Raw genomic sequence first — 18,203 nt, forward strand, 5'->3', positions numbered from 1 at the left:
TATGTGAGAACCAAATTTTTTTTTTTATCATTTAAATTTATTATTAAATTAAGTGGTAAGCGTCCGCTGCTAACACGACATATTGAATTCTGTAGATTCTAATTTGTCGCAACCACATCCGTTTCTTCTAGATGTGTATGTGTGTTGCGTCTGCACTTGGTCATTCAATAAGGTGCCATCTGGCTGGCAATCTTATTTTAGGGGTAGAGCTTATGTAATAAGTACCCTGAAAAATTATGGATAGGGCTTATTTTTTTATTAGGTCTTATTTTCGGGCAAGCAAGACACATACATTCATACGACGTTACGGAAAAATCTCTTTTGAATCCACTTTAAAACCATTTTACATTCCGTTTTGGCAAAAAAATGGTCCTCTATTCTGTCCGTACGTACAGACATCACGCAAAACAATCGTCCAAATGAATTCGGGAACGGTCAGTCTGGATAAGTCTGGATAAAAAAGATGGGGTGTTTCTATTACCATACATAGAAAAAGCATTCTTTCGCTAAAACCAGTCACTGAACTCTATCTGAAAAAGGTATCGAAAATGAGCTTGTGGTCGAAGGACATTGAAACTTCCATATATTCTTATTCTATCGGAACGATGCTATTAGCATAAAAAGCTCGAAAAAGCAAAGAACTTGAACGGTTGTTTCTTTCGAAAATTCTCAAGACGTTACATGTTATGAATGCTCTGATATAACTGCCTTCCGCTGTATTGTTCCACGAAACTATCTTTCTTTGCATGCTAGTGGTATGCTATTACAGGAGAACAATAAGTACCTGGAGTAACACAGCCTATCCAGATAATAAGGAAGCTCAAATAACTGAGTTGCCTTTTTCCTGAGTAACGCGTATTTTTTGTAATGCAAGCGAGAGAATTTTTTTATTTCATTTAGCGTATATTATTTCAAAAAAGACTGTAAAGTAAAAAGAAATGCTGTCAGAAATCTTATGATTGTAGTTTAATACCTTGTTGAATTTGCCATTAAAGTTTTAAAAAAAAATGAAAACGTAAAAGTTATAAAATTAAAAGGAGACTGCAGTCTAGTCTGGCATGTAGATTTCAGTTTAATTTTTGAAATATTTTAAAGCTAAATAAACACAATAAGCCTACTAATTTCAAGATTAGTCTCCAAGAAATTTAAATACAGAACACTAATAAAAATTTTTCGTTTAAAACTAACTGTTAGAAATAGAAGTGCGGAGAAAAAAGACTATAGTATTATTTCATCGTAAATTAACTCCACGTGGAGACTTGTGCAGTTATTAATTAAGAAAAGGTTTAATTATTAAAAACGTAACTGTGCATATATTTTACCAGATGTCCTTAGATAATACTTTAAAAAAACTTTTCTCAAGTGATAATACTTTTTATTTTGCCAGGACACGAAATCTGGCTTACTGAAAATTATAAACACTTCTTCAAGGAATTTAATATCAATGAAACAACGCCAATGTTCATCAAAAGAAACAGACTGTAATTACATTGCATCTTCATAAATACAACCTACATGAAAAGAAAATAACTCACATAATTTCACCAAATTTTCTTTTAGTTTACTTTTAAAAAGGAAGCATTTGTAGTGGTCAGTGAAATGAATTAAGAAGTAAATAAAATAAAATAAAATAAAATAAAATAAAAAAAAACACTCCTATTGTATATTGTTCGAGAACGTACTTTTATTTAGTAATATTTACAGCTTACATGTTTTCTAAAATTGTAATCCTTGTTTAACAGAGCTTCATCTAGTTGACACTCGTTTAATTGAAACGATACAGGTTAGGTTAGATTATTTAATTACGGCGAAGCCTCGAGGGCTATCTGCCTAAAGGAAGGGATGTCTTCGTGGAGGACTTTCTAAGGGAAACTGTCTCGTATACACGTTACATATGGGGAAAAACCCCGAAAACACCCATGCAGCCAGCCCGTTCGTGGGATTCGAACCTCGGACCGAATTACCAGTACTCAGCGACTTTAACGCTCGGCCGCTGGTGGGCCCTGAAGCGATACAGAAGAATGACATTGAATCATTGAGAATAAAACCAGTCATCTGTATCATTTATTGCTATTATTATTTAGAAGCGTACTCATGATGTATATCACAATGAAAACATGTGATATCATTACAGGTCATTTAAAACTAATAAAGTTTAAAACATATTTTTTCATGCATATTATTTATCAAATGACAGAGCTGCATAGTTGTTACTCATAAACTTTGCAAGGAAGAAATGAAAAATAGTTCCTTATTTTGATTAATATAAATATGCTAAGTCATTATAATACACACTTTTGTTAATAATATTAGGCGTATTTCTATTGACATCATTTGGGGCTCCAATGTACCATAACTTGTGTCATAACGAAGGACAGAATAAAAGCATTTTTCGACTGTCACAGGACCGTTCTAGTGATATACTTGTAACTATGTCCGTTAAGGAATACTTACCTCAGAAATAGATTCCTCTTTTTCATACACCACTTAACGCACTGGAACTCTCACCATGGAACTTTTAGTTGCTTTTACGTATGAAGATGAATCTATGACAAGGGTTCTCAAACGGTGGTATGCAAAGAAGCAAAGTATTTTTAACCATTAAATTCAAAAATTAAAACCCCAACATCCTGATTGAGTTTTTTTTCTCTAACAGTCGTAAATTTATGCAATCTGAAGCTTTGTTCAAGAGTGGCGATGGTAGTAGTACTCTGTAGTGGTGGTAATAAAGGTTTTCAATTTTTGTTTAAATGGTACGCATTAGTCAAAAGGTTGAGAACCGCTGGTCTATGAGGTCAAAGTTTTGTAACAATTTAAGCTACCCAAGACGATGCAACAATCAGTTTACGACAGATGGCCGAAATATGCATTCTCTTATTTTTGCCTCTGTCAATGACAGCAGTGTTGTAGCGAATTTATGTAGCTTGAAAGTATGATGTTATTGTTAATGGTGTCTGATGTGTTAAGCACTCGAACACAGCGAATCTTACATTAGAAAATTTTGGGGAAAAGCTTTCTTGACTTTTATGAGCAGCTGTGAAATTAACGGCTATTTCCAATGATTGTAAAGCAAAGTGGAATTCTAGTGGCATCTCGAATATTTCATATTCGTTATCATCCCATGGTTATAAAATTTTTGTTTCTTTTTTTTAACGTTTCACCAATGCTTTTTGCTCCTGATGTTAAAGCGTTTTCTGTGTGAAGGTAAAGGGATTTTTCGGGAGGGTCATTCTTGTGCAGAATTTTAATTAACTGGCAGCTCGTTATCTTAAATAACAGACGATGTAGTAAATTTAGATTTTCGAAAGCATTTAGCTGTTGCTTTTACAAACAAAGGATTCATACTTCTTCTCATAAACAGTGAACTACGCATAACTTTAAAGTGTGCATTATGCTTTTCCATCCATTAAATACTAAGAAATGGTCCCCTCTTATTTTCTTCTCTAAAGGTTTTGCTCTAAAAGTGTTGCATTAATTGACTGATATTGACAAATTGGCAGTGACACAGACAGGTTCTCAAGAATTTTTAAATCCCTTCTATGAAATACTTTGCGAATGATCACGAGCATATTTTTAAAGCATTTTTAAATAGATTTATTGTACGTTATTTCTCTGACTCTTTGATTTAAATTAATTAAATTAATCTTTAAATATCTTTTACGTAACAAAATCTCTTCAACATTTTTCATGCGTAAACATTTGCGATAACAGTATATTCCATAAAAGTCTTACAAAATTCAATTTAGAACTATTTCCCCTTTTAGATTGAGCTTTTTCTTTACCAGAATAACTAACCATCGCAGAATTTCGACTTTTACGTCATTGCATAAAAAGCAAAATAACCCTCGAAGTGATTTTTTTTTAAGAATTTCTAAAGTACTCGTAGTTTAACGACCTTCCCCCCGAAGAAGCTCCGTGATTTTAAAAAATGAATCTAAAATTCGACTCCTAAATCAAACTTAAATTTAAATAAATGAATGTAAAGTTACGCAATCGAATAGATTGGAATATTTTAGGGGAAGAAATAATATCACTTTTACTTCGTCGCTTCTTTAATTGGAAGGAAAAAGTTTCTTTCGTTCAGAGCCTGTAATTAATTACCTTTATTCCTTTTTCGCTTTTTATAGAATAAAAAAGCATAAAATAAAATAAATAAAATTCAAAAATATTATGTTGATTTATTTAATTATATTAAAGAGTAAAGAAAAAAAAATTAATTATTATAATTATTATTTGTCATATATGACTAAAAGTAAAATTGTGGGGCGCTTGAATAGGAATCCTACTTGGAATTTCAGGGAACAATAGAAGTGATAGCACAGAAAGGACAAATACAGTACAAAGTCGGATTGGAGATCTGGAATCGATGGAACTTCGGCGATTCCGGATTTTAGATCGTCAGTTTATATCTAGTAAAATGGCTCGTAGAAATTATAAAATTAAAAATATTTTTTGTTGATTTCTTTAAGAAAGAGGTTCAGAGTCATTAGAAATTTTTTTTTCAAGAAGGAGACATGAAAAATGAGCAATGTCCTTGCCGGGACTCGAACCTGGACCTTTCGAATACCCGTCGAGTGTGTTACCGTTACACCATGAAGGCATCCTGGAAGGAGGGAGAAAACACTTTATATACCCCGTTTTAAAGGGCGACAGGGGATTGGGAACCAATCGCCAAATCTTGGCGGTGACGAATTATCGTCCACCCTCTACCCTCTTTTAGTTCTGGCGCCAATGTAGAGTCTTTTTTTTTTTTTTTTTTGGCAGCAGGGGATGGGAAAAATGTGCATTGCCCTCGTCGGGACTCGAATCTTAGGCCTCTCGAATACGCGCCGAGTATGTGAATACCACGAAGGCATGTAGAAATTAGGGTTATAAGGAAACGTATTTTTTAAATCGCTAAGACGTGAATTAAAATGTGACTAAAATGATGACTGAGGCACTGTCATTTTTGTGTAAGACACCAGTTATATCATCTTTATTTAGAAATTTTTCTGATATTTCATTAATCGGAAAATGTTGCTTTTTATTCGTGATATCCGAAAGCCTTCAGATTCTCTGTTTTCGTCGTCATGATGAAATTTGGCTATATATTATGGCAAGTTTTTTAAAAATATTTACAGACACGCCCCCTCGTCGTCCCACACATCACATATTATTTCTAAAATTCTTGTGTGCTAATACTGCTGCTCCGATTTTTTAAAAACTGCTTTACATGTTTACTACTATGTTACATGCACATTTCAGTGCGCTTAAAATTCCGCTATCCATTATCAGATGTTTCTGGGAAAGAGTAAAACCATTTACAAAACTGTTATTTTGAAAAGATTACAAATAATAGCCGGAACAAAATAATAAGCTGCTTCAAATCAAAAAATAAAGAAAGAGCGCATTTGCTATGTTACAGAATATAAGTTTCTGAGAAAATATTTCTTTCTGCCTTCTCCACTGTTATGCCAACGAAAGAAAAGCAGTATGAGCCATATCTTACTCCAAATAAATATATCTTGGGGCTTTACTTATTGTTCAAATCAGATAAAAATATGTTATTCCTCCACACTGCTGAAGGGCTGAAAGTGTGTTCGTGGCTAACGTCAGTAGCGTTAATCGATGTATAAAACTTTACTACTGATCATTATAATTAATTTACAGTATTTTAAATATAGAATAATATAAATACAAAGTAATACTTTCTGCAAATACCCAATCTATCTGGGATAGAACACTTTTTAATCTCCTTTGTCAAAACGCACACCCTCATCTACAGAGCTAAATGAAGAGTCACTTGAAACCTCTTCTAAATCGGCATCTGAGTTTTCATACAACAAATTGTTCTCAGTGCATTACTAATGCCACACTTCTTAAATGATTTTACCACTGTCCCTGTTTCATAGCATCTCATGAACCTTTCACCCATTTACAAACGACGTATCGACGTATAGCACACAGTATGGCGTATAAGACACACCCCTTTTCAGACCTATTTTTAAAGAAAAAAGTTCGTCTTATACGCCGGCAAATACGGTACTTAATTAATATTTTAGCTGTTTGATTGTAAGTTTCATCCTAAATTTCTAACAGTTACTTTTAAGTTAAAGCTTCTTTCCTATCCATCCTAATTTCAACTTAAATTTCCTACCACAATATGTTTTTAGATATGTCGCGTTTAATTCAAATGAGTAGAAGTTGTATTTAAGTCGAAGTTCCATTGACTTTTAGAGAGAGCCTCAGAGTTTCTGACTAGCGCGCGTTTGCCTTTTGGCCACATCTTTCTAAACTGTTGCTACACTCGGCCGTATTACAGGCCCTTGATAGCTCCGCTAGCTACTTCGATACTTAGGAGCCAACTAGTTAGATTTGTGGTAGCTTCGTCTACATCTCTTTATTTAAGCATTAGTTACATTCTTATTTCTTATTTTTAAACCCAAGTGGAGGCTTTTCTGTACGCCTTGAGAGAGAAGCAGCCAACTGTTCATTCTTATTTTGAGCAATAAAGGGTAATTAACCTTTCGTGAGTTTTACGTTTCTGTTACTGAACTTAAGCGCTTATTCGCTTAGCTGTTCACAAGGTTCCTTCCACACTTTAGCTGTTAAATAAAATGGTGGAACCCTACATGATTTAAAATTAAAAATACGCCATTGTTAGCAATCCTCTGATTTTTCACCCATATGATAAGAATATTTTAAAATTATTTTTTACTTTTTGGCACATTCAACCTATAAATCGAAAATTTTTTATGTAACATGCTATACTTTTTTGTTTTCTATTTTCGCCTTTCAGCTCAAGTACCAAAACTATGAAAACATTTTTCTTTAATATTAGTTTATTTTTCAGAGTAGTTCCAAAACTAGATGGTAACTATACAATAACATCGCTAATAACTTCATTTTTCATGTATTGTCAAAAGATAAATTGGAAACAATTGAAAAATTTTAAACTGATAGTTTCTGGTCACATTTAGGTCATACACTAAGTCATACACCTTCACAAAAATTATTTTTTCAAATCAATTGACAATAATGTATTGAAAAATCGTCAATAAAAAAGACATCTTTATAAAACGATTTTCACCAGGAAACAGAAATTGTCATGGAGCAGCTTACGTTTCACATGGTCAGTCGTTTTCGTAAATTTAATTCTGGAGAAATTTTAAAAATTTGAATAAAATTCTAGAATATATTTAGGTCAAAAATCAAAAATCAAAATCAAAATCTATTCCAGAAAAAAAATGTCTTCTGAAGCGGATATAATAAATAATGCCCACATCTAATTACGAAATCTCGAAAGAATAAGCAAACTCAGCTATAATAACATAAATTTCACAAATAGCATGGGAAAAAATATTTTTTGTTAATTTTTCAGTCGTTTTACTAGAAATAAATCCAGAAAAAATGTATTTTTGTTTATTTTCTAGAAATAAATCCAGAAAAGCGGTTGACTATGTGATTTTTTTTTTTTTTTTTTTTACAAATGTTGGGCACTTGCCTGTAACGGCACTGGCCACTCCTAAGGCCAGAGGAGGTGATTATTTTACTATGGAATAATATATAAATAATAGGCCGCCGCCATTACCTCCTATGAAGGGATAGACAATTTTACATTCATGCCTTCTCCGGGATTCGAACCCGGGCCCTTTGGTATCGTAGTCAGGCTTCCCTAACTTTTATACCGTTTGGGCGGTATATGTGAAATGTAGTCAGGTGTCTATGAAAGCAGCTTCACATGAGGAGGAAGAGTCTTTTAACGATCTCTTTTGCTCTTAATTTAATTTTTTGTTCAACTTTGTAACATACTTTTCCTTTTTAAATTTAAAATAGTAAATGATTATGTTATGTAATCTTAGCAAGAATTTCGCAGTTTTGTCAGTCGTATTTACATAATTTTTTTCAATTTTAATTATATATATATTCTTCTATGACACTTGCTTCTATAGACTCAGAAATGACGATAAAGAAAGATTATTTTGTCACGTACAGAGGAGAAAATAATTTTTTTGTTAGATCATTTTATTTTTAAATAGTACCTTTCTAAAGTAAAAGCTTCTAGCGTTTTGGATCCTCCTTATCTAAAAGGACTGATATTATCACTTTCTATGAAGATATCATGATATGCACTCGTGGCAACAAATCGTTATTATTACATCATATAAGCTTCATCACTGTAGATAAAATATGCAAGTAAAAAGCATTTAAGTGGAAAGGTAGTTTTTGTATAATCAGCAGGAAATTGTCTGGAAAATGCATAAGTATCCATTTAAAGTTTTACGACAGGCATGAACCATGAAAGAAAACTGCTTGAACACTAGCTTTTCAGCAGAAAAAAAAAGTTCTTCATAAGTCAATGGTTTATTTTTAATTAAAACGAAACGCAGGTAATCTAGTACAAGACGGTCGTTAGATTCTTAATAAAAAAAAATATTAAGCCATTTACAACATGCCATCTTGTATATGTTTAAGAATAAAATTTTGACAGAAACTTTATTTGGGCTTTCATCATCTGAATCAATGTGATGCAGGCTAAATTATTTTATCTTTGCTATCTTTACTTTATCTTCGATAAAGGCTCGATACATAAATACTGCTATAACAAATAATAGTAGTATATATCTATAATGACATAAACACATTTTCTCTGTAGATTCCATTCTTTCGTTATTACCCACAGTATCTACGATGTTAACATCTATTTAACATTTAGCTGTTTCTGAGTAATAACGGATAGAATTACTGTCATTTAAATGAGGAAGCAGTTGGAGATAGGTACACGTTGGCGGACAACATTTGTATTTATTTTTACAAAATTTCTTGATATACAGGTGACCCCAAAACAACAGTTTTAAAATTCAATAGTTCGAAAAGTATAGACGGTAGCACGACACACCTTTTACAGAAAAGCCCAGAAATATATAAGATTTTTTTTTAAATAATGAAAAATGTTATTCCCAGAATAATAATATTTTCCCCAACAGGTGGCGCTGTCGTGTTCCTAAGAACTAGCATTTATTACGGGACTACATGATGATTACTCAGGACCTTTTTTAAGATGAATATCCTTAGAACATACAACACGATTTTAGTTAAACCAAACGGATTGCGAAAGATGTCGCGAATTTACAAACTGGTCTTTTTAACAGATAAATTCTGAAATGAACTAGTTGGCAAATGCCCTGTAGACTGACGAGGTAAACTTTGTATATTTTAAAAATGACATCGTGATCCGAGTTTTCTGCGTCTTTTGTTGTAGGATTCCTTATCTTTTTAACAAGCCCACAGCGGTATATTTCGAACTGTTTCTGTTACACTCGAGCGTTATGAAACGCTTTCAAGAGACAACATCATTCCCTCTTTGCAAAAGAGTGCAAATGCTCCATAGTGTAATTAAAATAATAACAAAGTCAAACATGGAAGAACTCAAACAACAAACCGCATATTAATTTACCTGACGTCTGTATTTGATGTTTCCCAAATGAAATAGGTTAAAATTTGGTATTTGGATTAAACGTTGATAAATGAAATTTAACAGGTCCTCGAGATGAATCTGCACAATCTAAGCTCTCGTGCAATAAAACGAAACAGCTTCTTGTTCCCCATCTCTGATATGCATGACAGATAAAACGCTCAACAGTTAGAACAAAGGTAAAACTGAATTAAAAACTAGGAATTTGTAGCATTTTGATTACATTCTACTTTGCCACTTTGAACAACAGTTAGTTTAGCTTTTCGTTTTCTGCTTTAAAGAAGAAATGTGCTTTGAATTAAACTAAATGAACTAATTAAAATTTCAGTGATATATGAACTGACTCCGGAAAGACTTTAAAATTCAGCGACCATAATGTTAATAGCAAAAGTAATGTATGTGTGAAATCCGTTTTAATCAAATTCGATGTTGATTTCAAAATGATGCATTTATTTCTCGGAAATTGTTGGGTTCTATATTTAGATATAACTATTTGTGAGTTGTCACGAACACAATGCATGATAGAAAATTATTGGTCATTTTCCATTTAAGAATGCAGCTTTCGTAATGCATGTTAAACACATGATCTCGTTATAAATAACTGAAGTATTTTACTTGCAGAAACTTATGCAACAAATACAATATATTAATCAAAAGACAGAATCAAAAGAGAGATTAGAGTAATATTCAGTTTTCTGGAATTGACGGAGCTCCACCAGTTGCATTAGAGGAAAACTCATGCACAGAATTCGGAGAAGAAACCAGATAGAGTTGTGAAAGGAGAAGACAAAGGAGTGCGACTTGTACATTTGTACCCAAAATGTTTTTGAAGTGACTATTTTATAGTACGTAATTTAGGAAGGGACATATTCTCCTTTAATTTCTGATTCCTACATTGATGATGTAAACTAAACCTTGTATGTCTAATATTTATTTCCTGTTTGCGTTATTCTCTAATTAGTATAGGAATAAGTATCTCTTCTTAACACCAACATAACAGATGGCAGGGGAATGATAATGAAATTTTTTTCATGTTTGTTATTGTTATGAAAAACGTTTTATCTACAAAAAAGTTGTATTTTATTATAAATTAATTTTAAAAAATTTGGAAGCTAAAATCATTTTATATTTCTGTCAATAGTAATATCGTTATCTTTCTTCTACGTATAAATTATATCATAGGATTTAGATTTCTAACTTCTCCGTTTGTGGTCGATGTTGCGGAACAGTAAGTTTTCTTTGTATCGTTTCTGGAGCCGATAAACCGAAGCATAGTCCTTCAGGCGAAGCATCATTCCCGGAAAGGTGTTGCGTTGCATGCCAAGCAAAGAGCAAACACCCCTTGGATTCAAGGTGTATTTCGGAAACGTTATTAATGGCTATTTATTGGGAGTTTTATTCCCTTACTTGGTTTGTTTCAAGAAACTTAAAACCATCATGCCTATAATACAAACATGTAGTATAAACCAACTGAATTCTTGATTTATGTCAGACATCTGTTTCTATGATTAATTATAGTGAACCCTCTTTAAGAAAACCATTTAAGGATCCTTACAAGTTTGTTTTTTCGAAAACGCTGTTACTTTAGAGAAGTGATGTATAATATCGATTTTGCTTATGTTCTGAGATACAGTGATCACATTTAGAGATAATCATCTTAGAAGGTGATTTCCGCGAGATGGTTCACTGTATGTATATTATTAATTCTACCCTGTAGCTATTCATAAGGAAAAGGAAATCCCTTCTATATAAAATCCAAACATAGTCTACTATACGTTTGTATAAGAGCATGACAAGTTGACAACAGATAACTGGAGACGCCCTAATGGGTATAGTGGTAGGGCGTTGCCAGCTTCTCTATCTCTGGTCTCAGAGAAAGCCTGGATGCTTTTGTAAGTATATAGTGTCTTTACAACGTGGGAACACTTAAAATATTCTGTTAGCTCATTGGTGGTAGGGGGAAGAGGGATGGTCTGAGGAGATTTATTGTCAGTATTAGGGCGGAAGTGGGCAAGGTCGAGGTGTCACCTATAAGCTGTGGAGACACGAAAAATGAGCAGTGCTCTCGTCGGGGCTGGAACCCTGAACTTCTCGAATACACCTCGAGATTGCTTCCAATTACACATGCAAAAAGGAGAGAGAAAAACCTTATACACTTATAAACGTTATATGCGAATTATTGTCCACCCCCTTTTAGTTCGGACACCATTGTAGAGTCATTAGGTGTTTTTTTTTTTTTTTTTTTTCTTTTGCTGGAGATGTGAAAAGTGTGCAGCGCCCTCGCCTGGACTTGAACCATCGACCTCTCGAATATGCGTTGAGCATATCCAATTACACCACCAAGACCTGCCGAAATGAGGGAGAAAATACCTTAAAGTCATATTAATTAAACACAACGTTCGTAGAAATTTTTTGTATATCATGTCTTCCCAACAAGTAAATGCATATCAAATAATTTTGAACTGTTTTAGTTATTATAAATTGTTACAAATTCAATAAATTAGCATATTTTTAAGTCAAATTTCATAATTACTGTATGTTGACAATTCACAATTAATTGGTATTATAATTATTATTGATATCAACTGTAGATTTATTAGTATTATTTTTTGTTAACAGCTGTTTTATGTTTTGGATCTTTATTGTCATTCCTCGTTTCCATTTCCCTACCAGAATGTAAATGAGATAGAAAGAGGTTTAAATGAGAGTTTAATTCAGAGCGTATAGTGCTTCTTGAAGCCATGTTATTAAATTGCTGCCAGCTCAGATAAGATTTGTAGTCTTCGTCCTTGCATTATAATTGCCGATACTTGAATAGCTACGCGGTTATGTTTGTGTGCCAACTTCCAGTTAAATTGATTAGTTTTTGCTTTTGGCTACTGGCTTACTCGAATTTAAATTTTAAATTTAAATGTTATTTTAAGTTAAATCGCCACAAGTTCTTGGGGAGTTGTAAACACGAGACGCGCACTTATGTTCAAATTCCGATTTAATAAGAAAGGGATTTGTTTTAAAACCTGCTTAAGGCTCTTTAAACTCACTAAATCAATTTGCTATCAGTCTAGCTAGAGTTTGGTTACCAATTCATGATAGCTAAGGAAACGCAAACTATGACTTTAATACTTTTAAGATAAATTCTTTTATTTTTGTTTGGAGATCTAATTAAAACTAAACAGTTTTTGTGAAAGAAGCTCGAGCTTACCGTGTACCAGTTAAAAATAAAAGAAATGCATCTTTTCTTTAAAATTTTCAAGAAAGATTTAAATGTTAAGAAGAATTAACGCCATTTCCTTAGTATTTAGTTATTTTTTGTATGCTTTTATGGCTCGTTTTAAATCGCTGATTTCTTGCCCTCTATTATTTTACGTTTTATTTCAAAATCTAAATGCTAAGACAATAAACTACGCAAAGGTTCTGCTCTTTCCTTTGTCTCATTGACTAATGTGCTAAACGTGTGATGCTTGTGACTTGTGACATATTTTAGTGCTTGAGAAAATTTTAGTGAGGCAAGTATTCTGGTTTGACTAGAAACTTTTCTCTGCCATTTGTTCCGGTTTGATTAGAAACAAACTTTTCTCTGCCTCGGAATGACAATAGTCAAAACTATAATAATATTCAGTTTGTTTGCGAATAAATTCCATGAATTCGTTAACGTTCCATGTTTGGTCATTGTTTCTACTGCGACTGTATTCTAATGTAATCTCTGATTGAATTGATTTTAACAGTATTGTGCAAAGTAAACTACCGTAAGTTTCGAATAACATGTTCATTGACTTTAAGAATCTAATTTGAGTTTCCCACTGATCATATAGATTCCTAAGATTTTCTATATCCCTTACATTTCTAACAGGGAAAAGATTTAATAAGTTATTCATGCGAGCATTTATTACCAAATATCTTTTCCCAAACCTGTTAGTTAACAATTCTATAGCTGAATCGTAGTTCTCATTTGTAAGCGAAAGTCCGGAAACGGCGCTATAAGCTACCCCACCTAGTAACGACTTTAAGTAACTGAATTTTTTTACTTTCGATAACGAGTCTTTGTTATGGATAGCTGCTTCGAACTGACTCCAAAATTCCTGCCAATTGCTAGAATCGCCAAAAAATTTAGAGATAGTGAATTTTGGAAGGCGAATAAATTTATTACTTTCAATTTTAGAATCTGTGTCTGTTTCATTAGGAAAGTTCATAATTTCCTTATACAAATTTTCGAGTTTATTTAATTCTCTCAATTTTGTTCTTGCTCTAAATTGCCACAGTTGTATTTTTTCTTCATGATGAGAGCAGATGAAATTTCAAGTTCAAATTCATCCTCTGCGGTTTTCAAACCACGTTCTATTTGAGTGTTTAAATTACTCAGATTTTTTGCTTTTTCGTTTAATATGTCTAAGTTTCTTCTATTATATTTATACTAACATCATCTTTGCTTAATTCTGTCTCAATTTTCTTTAGTACCTTGGACACTGCGGTCCTTAATACTTTGCGTTTCGATTTAAGCTTAGCGACAGGATCTTCCAAGTATAAACGAAATTAGTAAAGAAATAAATTTTCCGGAAAGGTGATCAAAGTAAAATAAATTCAAATAAATTTTAGGGTCAAGTAAAGAAAAAAGAATTTCTAACTTGAATCATGGACATTTTACCATCATCGGAATAAATTAAACTTTTTTTTTAAGTAATAAAATATTATTATCATTTTTTTTAAAGAGAAAACTTGTGATGTTTCAGGCGTTAATGCACAGTAGCTCAGTTTGAGAGAGTCAAGGCAAACTTTAGTTATAATCGCTTTTGTTGAAGAGAAGAAATACTACAAACAGGATTGCTGGTCCAAAAAGTTCTTTTGTTCTTTAATGTGAATAAGAGTTACTATAGAAGCGAGAGTTTTACTATAAAGGATTCAGAGTTCTGCAATAAATTTTATTTATTATATTGTACTTAATGCTTCATTTTGGAAACAAAAAGTTGCGTTATTTGCTTTGGAATAGATATAATAAAAAGTCATTGGAAATAAAATCTCATTGTATCAATGAACCAACGTATGGGGTCGACAGAAATTGCACGGTTTGAAAGAAATTGTGAAATTCTTTTACTTGTGTATTAAAAAAATTTGTTTACGTAACTATAGAAGAAACCTCCTTGCAATCAATCAAGTTGCTATTCTCTCTTTTTTTCTGGAAAAAAAAAAAAAAAAAAAAAAGATCGTATTAGGAAAACTTCGTGAAAAGTAAACAAAAAATTAGTACTTTATTTTCCTTTCCTAATCTTAGGCTATATTTTCATTAAAAGGCCAATAATTTATCAAACGTATTAGAATTAAATAATGCATGGTAATCTTTCTGTTCTTCATTATTGCGCTAAGTATCATAAATATGAATCTGTTCTCTTTCTGGAATTTTGAATTTGTCTTCTTCAGTATCTTGATTTTTGTTATCTGTTTTCTTTTGAAAAATCCCCCCTCGCTTGATTTTGCTTCCTTGATAGAATAATTTATTAATTTTGCCGCATAAAGAAAAGCTCTTTTTTTCTTCCTTTTTTTGAGTTTGCGCCTATTTCAGAATAAAAGTCTAAGTTTGAAAAACGGAACTCTAGTTGTTCTGATCTGAAAAAGCACTTTAAATGATTGAATTTGCAAAATATTATGAAAACCACGTTCGCAAAGAAAATCGATGCTATGAAAATATGTGTGCGTCTGCCTGTTTGTTTGTGTGTAGCATCATCTCTTCTGGAACGGCGGGAAGTTGAGTTTCGAGGGAGGTACCTTCGGATTCCAAGAATTTGTGGGAAGCCATTTGGACTATTCTCATCTTCCTACGATTTTAATCAGCCGAGATATTAATTAAAAACTCTAAAAATGCCAATTTTTACGCTCATTTTTTCGAGTGGCAACAGTCTCGCTAGAGATAAAAAAAAATCTTCTTTATTTCGAAAAGTGTTGCTACTACTCACTTTCAAATCGTAGTGTTTGTTAATAAAAAATTTGTAAGTTTTACAAATTGTGAAATAGAAATAGCAATGACAAACATTAAATATATTACTATTAATAAGACCATATTCTAACGTTGAAGAAAGCATGTACGAATGTGTGACGTCTTTATATGTCGAAAATGTTTCATTAACGTCAGCATTTTAAACAAATAGCTGCTGTTGGCAACTGTTTTCTTTTAGGTTAGGATAATTGATACGATACATTATTGCCACGTTAATTATTTTATTGATAGTGAGAAAAAGTTGTTATTAGTCCAAAGGGGCTTGTCACTATTGTTTTCGTTTTGCGATTTTCCGTTGAAAACTTTAAAAGGCTGTATCACTTTTTAAATTGTTGCCACCACATAATATCGCCCTGTATTATATTTGAATAAATTAAATAATGAAGAATCTGCGTAAATGTATGTATGTGATAAAACAACGGTACCTAGAGCCATCCAATTTTGAATGACATAATCTGTATACGGGCATCTGAAAGCCCAAATTTGAAATTTGGAATTTGTTTTATTATCGATTTCATATTTTGTAAAACTTTAACGAATTTTTGATTCACAAACTCAATGATTTAAAAGCGAACAATAGCAACACTCTACGGGGGGAAAAAACTTTTTATCTCAAGCGCGCGGAACTGTGTATTGGAAATTCTAAAGATATGCTCATTTTAAAATTATTTTGCGACATTGCTTTTGAACTGAATTTTATGGTTTAAGTGCAAAGAACATAATCTTTAATAAATAAAGATAACATACAAAACGTTAAAAAAACGCCCCTTTGAACATAATTTAAAATTTGAAACTTTTCAGATTTTTTTTATTACATTAAATTTAAACCATGATATCATACATATGTTTATTAACCTGAAGTATCAGAAGTTTTTGTTTCCTGGTTTGGCAACAAAAAAATATTTACGAAGCTGTTGCTTGGAAAAGAATGAACTAATTTCATTCATACTGAGATATTTTTACAAATCTTATTTTCTGGTGTACATAGAACTTATAAATTTTGCTTTGGCCTCAGCCCGCTCATTTGGTGGGCTTGCGCGCTAGCTTTATCTTAAAAAACGATAAGTGGCAAATATATCAAAAGAGCATTCTTTTTATTTATATGTGCAGATGTAGATTGAAAAGAAGATATTAGATTTCCTGGATTAGATTTCTGTAATAACATATTCTTCATTGTATTTGTTTGTGATGTTTACAATAAATTACCTCTTAAACTATATTGTGTATCTACTGAATGAAATTAACCAACTGATATAAAGTGAAATTCGGTCAACTTTATTAGAGGTAGATTTATTATTAATATCGGAGAAAGCTTCCATTTTTGTGTACCAATTTTTTTTTCGGTTAACTTCGCATCATCCTCCATCTCCATTTTAGTGTATAAATGATTTTCATCATCATTCACAGAATTTTCGTCTGAAGTATCGTTATATGAATTGATTCGGTTTAGCACAGATGTTGTTTACCAAAAGTTGAGCAACCTTTTTTTCTGTTATACTTGTTTGACTATCATGAAATTTTATTCTGCTTTGATATTTTTGTATTTAACTCTTTTAACAGACTTAAATTTTGCCATTTTTTATGTTTGTCGCTGCTGTAGTTTGTCTTTAAATTAAAACTGTAATTTTGCAACTGTGTTCTTGAACCATGTTGGAATGAAACCATGTTATAGAAGTGATGTATTATGGGACACTGCCTGAATTATTCCCAGAGTTCTTAAAATTGATAAAATTTCCAAGCAAAAATTTTATTTATTTGTTTAGTTCTGGAAATATATACAAGTTACTGTATAATTTCGCAAAAAAGGTTTTTAGTACCAGAGGTGCTATTAGTCTTAAAACTCATTTTTGCCCGTATCAATTTTGTGTCCGAATCACTTTTTAAATCGTTGGAAAAATATGTTACCGCTATTTAAAACAAATTAATAATGAAAATTTTGTTTGCATATATATATGTTCCTTGCACTCTAGAAAAACGACGACACCTAGAGCCACCGAATTTTTCATGAAAGTAATCCTCCTTCCAAACATGGGAGCCTCTAAGTCCAAATTTTGAATTTAAAAATTGTTTTTTATTTATTTCATATTTTCTACAAATTTAACGAACTTTTGTTTAACAAATTCAACGATTTAAAAGCGAAAAATGGCAACACTGTTCGATATAATATTTTCATCTCCAGCACGACAGACTTTTCCTATTCGGCAAAATATAAAGCTTTCGAACTTATCTTTCTCTTGCTGAGTAACGAACTAGGCGATCGAAAAGCAATAAACGCAATTATCAAAAATATTTTTCTGCCTTTTAATCGTATTAATTCAAATAAAAATGCACTTAAATCATGAGATGTCTCATTATAAATAATAACTATTTTTATGAAATGGTACTAACTGGACTCATTAAACCCATTATACACATTTTTTGTTTTCATGATAGCTCATCTGGGCTGCTGACTGTTCCAAATAGCTAGTTTTTAAAGAAACAATATAGCGAATGTAAAAAGAGTGTATTCAAAACCTCTAACACTCTACCGGTTATTCTAAAGATAAACTTCTTTTAAATATTTTACTCTTGAATTTTATGTGGCATAATTGCGAAGAAATTGATGTAATAAAGCTAAAAAAATGAAAACATTGTATTAGCAGGAATGAGTCCAAGAGCAGACTGGTAATCTACGATGCTCAGCCAAAGCATAAAAAACCTCTATACTTCGTTAAAATTGGAATCCTTTCTGATTTGCTTTCTTCCTTTTATAGAAATTTTTTC

The 18,203-nt window shown here is 32.0% G+C and overlaps 1 protein-coding gene across 2 annotated transcripts in view; it reads left to right on the forward strand.

Annotated features, from left to right (window-relative positions):
- The window catches only part of LOC118183648 (cubilin-like), a 128,646-nt gene that overhangs the window by 23,768 nt on the left and 86,675 nt on the right, over positions 1–18,203 (forward strand). The gene's annotated exons all lie outside the window — the stretch shown is intronic.

This window comes from Stegodyphus dumicola, chromosome 8 (assembly GCF_044657685.1).
Source record: "Stegodyphus dumicola isolate Sdum_Otavi_A_Nest chromosome 8, ASM4465768v1".
Lineage (NCBI taxonomy): Eukaryota > Metazoa > Arthropoda > Arachnida > Araneae > Eresidae > Stegodyphus > Stegodyphus dumicola.